The 8070-nt window shown below is 42.7% G+C and overlaps 1 long non-coding RNA gene across 1 annotated transcript; it reads left to right on the top strand.

Moving 5' to 3' along the window:
- The first annotated feature begins 3922 nt into the window (after positions 1-3922).
- LOC140528053 (uncharacterized) lies at positions 3923-7679 on the top strand. Its single transcript, XR_011975044.1, has 2 exons — positions 3923-4246; positions 7151-7679. It is a non-coding gene; the product is annotated as an uncharacterized lncRNA (long non-coding RNA).
- The last annotated feature ends 391 nt before the right edge of the window (positions 7680-8070 follow it).

The raw sequence follows: 8070 nt of genomic DNA, 5'->3' as shown, positions 1-8070 counted from the left end.
CCTCAGTCTAAGATCACTAATATGCTTCCTCAGCTCCAGATCTCAAAGAGTTCTCAGTTTATGTAGAAACAAGTTCTATGTAGGATAGGTTGGAAATAATCAATGGAGGAAAGGCACTGGAATTAAAGGGGATTGGTAAAGGCCTCCTGAAAAAAGTTGGATTTTAGTTGGGGCTTGAAAAAAGCCAGGGAAGCAAGGAGGCAAAGGTAGGGAAGGAGAACTTTCCAAGCCAAGGGGACAGCCAGGGAAAATGTCTGGAGTTTGGAGATGGAGTGTGTTATCTGAAGAATGACAAGGAGGCCAGTGTTACTGGATCAAAGAGTATATGGAGGTGTGTAAGATATAAGAAGACTGGAAAGGGAGAACATGAGCCTCTGTTTACCATGGCATTTACAGAGTCATAATAGTTTGACTTTTTTAAACTTTTAATAATAAGACATTTTTTCTTCATTTCTGGTTAAAGTGCCATCAAATCTCATATCACTTTAGGTATTTCAAGGAATATATTATCTTTAATTACAGAATTACTAAAATTCACAAATAACAATCTTTCTTCCTTTTCTTTCTTCCTTTCTTCCCTCCCTCCTTCCCTTCCTTCCTTCTTTCCTCCCTCCTTTCTTTCCCTTTCTCCCTTCCTTTCTCCCCTCCTCTCCTTCCTCCCTCTCTCCCTTCTTTTCTTCCTCTTCTTTCTCCCTTCCTTCCACTCCTCCCTTCCTTCTTCCCCTCCTTCCCTTCCTCTCCTCTTTCCTTTTTTCCTTCCTTCTTTCCCTCCTTCCTTGCCCTCTTCTTGCCTTTTCTTCCTTTCTTCCTTCCTTCCTTCCTTTCAAGAACTCCCATTGACCCTCAGGATCAAGTTAGCTTAAAACTTTGAACTATCATCAGTCATTTAAACTTGATATACTTGCCACTTAACACCAGTAGCACACAGTAAGTATTTAATAAGTGCTTGTTGATTGGTTGACTCAGCTGAATGATCTGAGAGAGCTCTGGGGGAGGTGGGAAGATAAAAGAGTCTAAGATTAAGTCTCTAGGATTAAGAGCCCAGAAGGAGGTGCCTGGGGACAGATTTCCTCCTCTTCTAAGTTTTTCCCTTTGCCACCATCCAGAAATATGTCCAGAAAGAAAGGGGCAAATATCTCCGAACTTCTGGAAAACATGGGGTTAAATAAAAGTAACTGGACCAACATGCCAGTTAGGAATTACTATGAGTTGTTACATACTATTCTCTTCCTTTTTCTTTCAATCATTTGATTGATTAGATATTTATTAATTGCAAGCAATGTAGCAGAAATAATGGGAGGCAGAGATACAATGACAAAAAAAAAAAAAAAACCCCAACCAGCAATCCCTGACTTTATGGTGATTAAAATCTAGTAGGAAGGATACAATATGTCTATGAATAAGTATAACACAAGGCAGAATTTCATAAAGTCAGGGGGGTCTTACCAAAAAGCCATAAGAAATTTGAAGCAGGTGAGATCACTTTCAGCTGGGCTAATCAGAGAGGCTTCATGAACACATTGGTGGCTCAGCTAGTCCTTACAGGAAGGAAGGACTTTCAAAAGATGGCGATATGAAGAGTATTCCCCAACTTTGAAGATGTGTAAAGGTCAGAGGGTATGAGATAAGATCAGAGAACAACAGCTAGCAGCCCAGTTTAATTATGAAAAGGAAAGAGAGCATAGTAAATTAAGACGAGAAAGGTAATTTGGAGGCAAATTGTAGAAGGCCTTAAATGCCAAGTTGAAGTTTGTATTAAACCTCTGTGCCATAAGAAATCACTGAAAATTCTTTAATAAGATGGTGTGGGTGCTTGGGGGTGTGGGTAGGGAGAATGACAGAGGGGGTACCTGGTCATGGGAGGGATGCATTAGAGCAGGAAAAGACGAGAAGCAACAAGGACCATCTATGAGGCTCTCAAAGTAGACTAGGTGATGAAGGTTTAAAGTAGGATAGTGATAGTGTACATGAAGAACATGGGATGGATGTAAGGAGATGCTGTGGAAGTAGAATTGGCAGGAGGAAGGAAGGGAGATATAAAGGAGAAGGAAGACTCGATGCCTCTGTGATATTGGACCTATGTGACTGTAGGTATGGTGGTGCCACCAAGAGAGACAGGAAAATTAGGAGGACAAACAGATTTGGGGGGTTGGGGGGAGGTGATGAGTGTAGTTTTATGCATGTTGAGTTTGAGATGCTGGATGGACATCTAGTTGGAGGGGTTCAATAGGTGGTCAGAAATTTGAGATTTTAACCCAAGGGCCATAGGAGTTAGGGTGAGAAGGGAGCTATAGCGATTTTAGAGTCATTGACATAAGGGTACATAAGAGCCATATGTGTGAATGAAACTGCCAAAGAAAGGGGGAGGGAAGGGAGGGAGGGAGAGAGATAGAGACAGAGAGAGAGAAAGAGAGGCAGAGAGAAAAAAAGAGGAAAGAGAAAGAGAAGAGAAAGGAAGGGGAGGACAGGAAAGGGGGAGAAGGGGAGAGAGAAGGAGGGGGAGGGGAGGGGAGAGGAAGGGAGTGGGGGGCAGCCACCCATCACTTAAGGTAAGGCCAACTTCCTCTGGATCATTATGAATTGAAATGACCCAGTGAAGAGGGATCTAGTAAAACTTTCCTTGGAAGCTAGTTTCTGAGCTATTGAACAAAACTGGCTTTGGCTGAGGCTAAACCAGGCTGTGGGGGTAAACTGAAACTTCTACCTGAATTAGGCCATTCAGCCCAGATTGGGAAAGTGGGAAATCTGTTCCCTTCTTCTTTCTTCCTTCTAGGAAATCTCTCTGCAGGAGATCTGCCCACACAACTTTAAACTCAGACTTGAGCTGGGCTTTGTTTGTCCTGCTCCAACATGGATCCCATGTGTTTCTCCAGTAGTTGGAATTACAGAACTGGAATCATCCTCCTCCCCTTCAAGAGGCATCTGAGACCCAGAAGGGTTAGTTACATGGCTTGCTCAGGAATCCAAGCTAAATGGTTGAAGAGACCAGGCCAGAACTCTGTTCCTCAGATTTCCAGGCCAGTACTTTCTCAGGATTCCACTTGCCTCTCTAATTCTGATAGCAATTCCTGCTTTTAACCACAGAAGTGTCTTTGGTCTGAATCCCTCTAGGGACAAAGTAAGGGATGGTCAAGGTTTGAGTGGGTAGCCCAGAGTGGTGAGATATCCTGGGTTCATAGTGTCTTTTTCTGGCTTTTGTCATTTTCTTGTCAGCAGTGGACATTACCATGCTGTCAGACACAAAGACCAGATTCTCTGAATAGTTCCCAGGTAGTTTCATCTATAAGCAGAAAATGAATGAGGTTAAGCAGGGATTACAAGCAAATACGGCCAACATCAATTCCCTTCTCAAACAGCAGGATCCAGAGTGTGTGATGGTATATTTCTATATATATGCATCCAATTAAAAGAGGGAAAAAACCCAGCTCCACAACCTGATGTCCTAAGATATCCAAGAAATGAACTAATATTCTTTTAACAAGTGTGTCATTGCAGAGCAAATGCAAACCCAGAGGGGAGAGCTGGGAGAAAGCCTGCAGCTGCTCACAACAGCAAGCAGCATGGCAGATTCCAGGGGCTGGCCAATCCTGTTCCCTGGGGAACCAGACCTCCAGAAGGCCTGTTAGAAGAATGTATGAACTGAGCTGGGTCAGACAGGTGGCTGTTCAAACCAGTCACTGAAAAAAAAACATCCCCCTCCCCTTGGTGCCCGAGTTTCCTCCTACAGACCTGGGGGTGTGGGGAGAGGCGGGCATCTCTCAGGTACAAAAGCCCCTTCGCCTACCAGTTTGCATTTATGACTGCCAGGTTGTCACAATCCACTCAGCTAAAGACTTTCTGGCTTCAATTAAATTGCAGTGGACCAGGCTCACATTAGAGGGTGTCAGGGGAACATTGGGGAGAGGAAATTAGAACCCACACAAGTGGCATCTATGGTGATGGAGGGGGGCAGATGGCCAGAAAGAGGGGTGCCTTCCCAGGGTGGATGGAGGAAGTTTTTCCGAGGATGGTACATTTTGCAAGATTTGGCTTAAAAGCCCTGGGATTTAAAATTACTCTGCTGGGAGGGTCCTGGAATGGTCAGATTGCTCGAAGCATAAGAGGGTAATGAGGAGGGATGTTTGTTGTTGGTTACGGAGTTTTCTCCTTGGAACTTAAGAGACATTTCACAGACTCATAGAATGTTTAAAAAGCTGGAAGGAAACTTACTTAGCAGTTGGATAGTCCAGCCTCTTTCATATCACAGGTGAGAAAACAGACCCTTCAGATGACTTGCCCAAAGTTTCACAGCTAGTTAATGGCACAGCTGGTAGAGAGAGTGGTGTTAGGAAGATTTAGTAGCTTCTATTACCCCAGGGGCCATAGGGGCAGGTGCAGCCCAGAACAGGGTTGTGTCCAGATGGTGAGGGAAAAAAATCTCTTTCCCCTTTTATTTATTTCCCTCTCTCCTTTTCATTATTCTTTTTCATTCCCTTCTCCTTTCTCCTTTTCTCTATCCCTCTTCCTCTCATTTCTGTCCTCCATCTCTCTCAACCAGTATGTTCTTTATACCAAATTTTACTCTATAAAAATATCTAACATTTTAACAAGGCTTTAGGATTTTACAAAGCATTTTTTTTTTGCAACTGATCTTCACAACAATACTGTACGTAGTATAAGTGAATTTGTCCCCATTTTCTAAGACAGCAGGTAAGGAGGCAGCTTGAGGAAAAGGTACTGAATTAGTGATCAGGAGATCCAGGTTCTACTCCTATGTCTGGACACATCAAACAGGTGACTTAACCATTCTGGTTTCCCCACAGTTTCCTCATCTGAAATATGAGGTGTTGACCTAGATATCTATATCTATATATTTCTATCATATCTATATCTATATCTATATCATTATCTATCTATATCCATGTCAATATCTATATCTATATCCATATCCATATGTGGAGTATAAGGTGTGTTCAGGGAAAACTAGTATGTCTGGTATGAAGGCTGCTTTCCTCCTTTGGTATCTATCGATCCACCCAACTCTCACCTGTTGGCTCTAAGAAGCTGTAGCATGCACACCAACCACACCCTGGCAAACCGTTCTGGCAGACAGGCTAAACAAGACTGCGAGTAACCAATAACTAACCAATTGAAGGTCCCTTCCTGCTCTAATATTCTATGGGTCTGCAATAAATGCTTGCCAATTCAATGCTCTTCCCATGACACCATAGTTGTTTCCTGAAACAGAAATCAAATTCCTCTTTTTTTTACTTAGGAGAATGATCCAAACCATCTTTTCATATTCAACTGTTATATGTAATAGGAATGGAAAATAATCAAGGGCCTGCTCTCCACAATTAACATGGAAATAATGGTAGGGATACTGAGAGTGGGAACCAGAGGACACAGGTTTGATCTGAGCTCAGCTATTATCTGTGTATTTGACCTTGGACAATTACACTTCAATGCTCTGAGCCTCAGTTTCCCCATCTATAAGATGGTGTTGGATTCAGTGTCCAGATATAATTCTATGAGCCTATGAGATGATACCTTAATATCACACTTCATTAAGGATTAAGGACTGCAAGTCAGAATTGCAGATTTGATAACCATGATAACCAATACTCTAAACATTTCACAGAATTATAGAAGCTCATACTGTGATGTCTTTGGATCCAGTTTCCCCCTCAGCAATGTTTTCCTTCCCACCCTTGTTCTCCAGAAGGGGACATTATGGTGGACTCCACAACTCCCTACTCCAAATTGGATTGTACAAATGAACAAGCTAATATCCAGTTGTTCTCTACCTCCAAGGTTTTAGACAGCTGGAAGAACTTCTTGGAGGCGAGAATCATATGATAGTCTAATCTGATGGACCCAGTTAATTTTAGAATATTTCCCTGCAGATATGGAATAGACAGTATGAATGCCAACAAAAGGAGAAATGGACAGGTGACCAATATGAAACCCTGCTAGGCCCGTGATTCAGTTACTCTACAATACCTAGAACATAAACAAGGCATCGAGAGGATTCTCCCAAGATGCATGGGGTTGCACCGCATCCAACACCAGATTGTCTGTTCTGTTCCAATACCCAGTCTCCTATGTCACTCTTTAGGTGTGTCAACTCCTGTAGAGATGCAAGCCCAACTTGCTTTGCATCTTTTTTACCTGATAAATTACTTGGGCTTAATAAACACCAGTGAAGGTAAACTCCCAAAAGTTCAGTACTCAAGATTAAAAACAAAATGTTCCCCAAGTAGAAAAGAAAGCCAGCTTTCTAGTATGTCACTAGGATCACAGGATCTAGAAGGGACCTTAGAGATCTCATTTTATAAGTGAGGAAACTGAGGTCCAACCAAAGGAGGAATCTTGCCTAATAGGTAAGCCAGTGGTAGTAGCAGAATTTGAATACAAGCCTTATGACCACAAACACAGTGTGCTTTCCGTTGTTCTACTTACTACCTTTAAGATAAGACGCTTACCTTTACCCAAGACTGCTTTTGTATTGTACGTAACACAAGGTGCTGAAAAGAGGTAGATGCTACTATGGGCAGCTAGGTGGTGCAGTGGATAGAGCAACTGGGCTTGGAATCAGGAAGACTTACCTTCTTGAGTTCAAATCTGGCCTCAGACACTTCGTAGCTGTGTGAGCCTAGGTAAGTCACTTAACCCTGTTTGCCTCAGTTTCCTCATCTGTAAAATGAGCTTGAGAAGGAAATGGCAAACCCCGCCAGTATCTTTACCAAGTAAATTCAAAAATGGGGTCACTGAAGAGTAGGACAAGACAGAACAACAAAACTCCAGTATACCTTGGCTTCCTGTGGAACTGACCTTTCATCAAAAGTTCCAAAGTTACTGATTCAAAAAACAATAGTTAGCAAAAAAAAAAAAAATACATCATCTTCTAGATTCCTAGGATAATAAAATTAGAAGTGAAAGGGGACTTTGGCTAACCCCTTCATTTTACAGATGAAGAAATTAAGGTAGTAATTAATAGAGGTAAAATGTGAACCTTGGGTCTCTGATTCCAAATCCAGCACTCTCCACTACATCTAATTCCTTTGGCTAATGCCTCCTGGCCCTGTGTTCTAGGGCTCACCCAGCCCCTGTAGTTATGATGGGTTGAATGAATTAAAATAAAAAATATGAACTGTGCTTCACCTCCTAGGTGTATCAGACCCTTCCAGAAAAGTTCCTTAACCTTCAAAGTTTCTGCAGCCGGCAGAAGTGACTGCTCAAAAGCCCTAGGTCATCATTGCTTCTAATTCTCCCTCTGATGCTGCAGACAAGGAATGTGAACATTAACAAGACTTTCTTTTCACCAGATCTTGAAGATATAGAAGCAGGAACTGGCTGGTTCTCACTAGTAAGAGAAAGGGAATTTCAAGGACAGGAAGGAAGGAGGTGTCTCTACAGAAAATCTTCTCTCTGTTTTTTTCTAATGAACTAGGGGCCAATCTCAGGGGCCTTTTTACTGAACTGCTAAGAAGGGGGTGGTCTCTATAGTAACCAGATGTCCCTTCCCCTCCCCCTCCCAAATCAGCTACCATCATTGATCACTTTCAAAGACCATATGATACTGAAGTCTAGAAGAATGTCCTCAACAGATGGATCCTCCCTCCCCCTACCCACCATGATCCATGTTCTCAGCCACTCTAAATTCTTATTTGCTATTAATAAAGTAAATTCGTAAGTTCTCTGCTTCCCACCTCACAGTGCAAAACCTTCACTCTGGGAAACACGTAAGGTCTGAGAACACCAGATCTTTTCTTCCTATAGTCCATCTCGTGGCCCATGTGGGTGCACAGTTCCGGGAATGACTAGTCCAGTTTATAAATCGCATCTATACTAAGTGAGGATGACTGTGAGCTCTTGGTGAAAGGCACATTTCCATATATCTAAGCAGCAACCTACAAGAAAAGGCGCGGCCCCGGAAGTTGCCATGACGACAGGGAATTTTGGTTCTTAAAATAGTAAGCGATGCTAGGGCATCTTCAAGGCAGAGGAACTGGGGAGGGAGGGGGCGCAGAGAGGAGGGAGGGACTGAGCAGGAGACAGAGGTGTCAATCATCCCCTTGAAATGAGAGT

The sequence above is a fragment of the Notamacropus eugenii genome, chromosome 1, assembly GCF_028372415.1.
Source record: "Notamacropus eugenii isolate mMacEug1 chromosome 1, mMacEug1.pri_v2, whole genome shotgun sequence".
Lineage (NCBI taxonomy): Eukaryota > Metazoa > Chordata > Mammalia > Diprotodontia > Macropodidae > Notamacropus > Notamacropus eugenii.
This window is presented reverse-complemented; position numbering and strand designations above follow the sequence as displayed.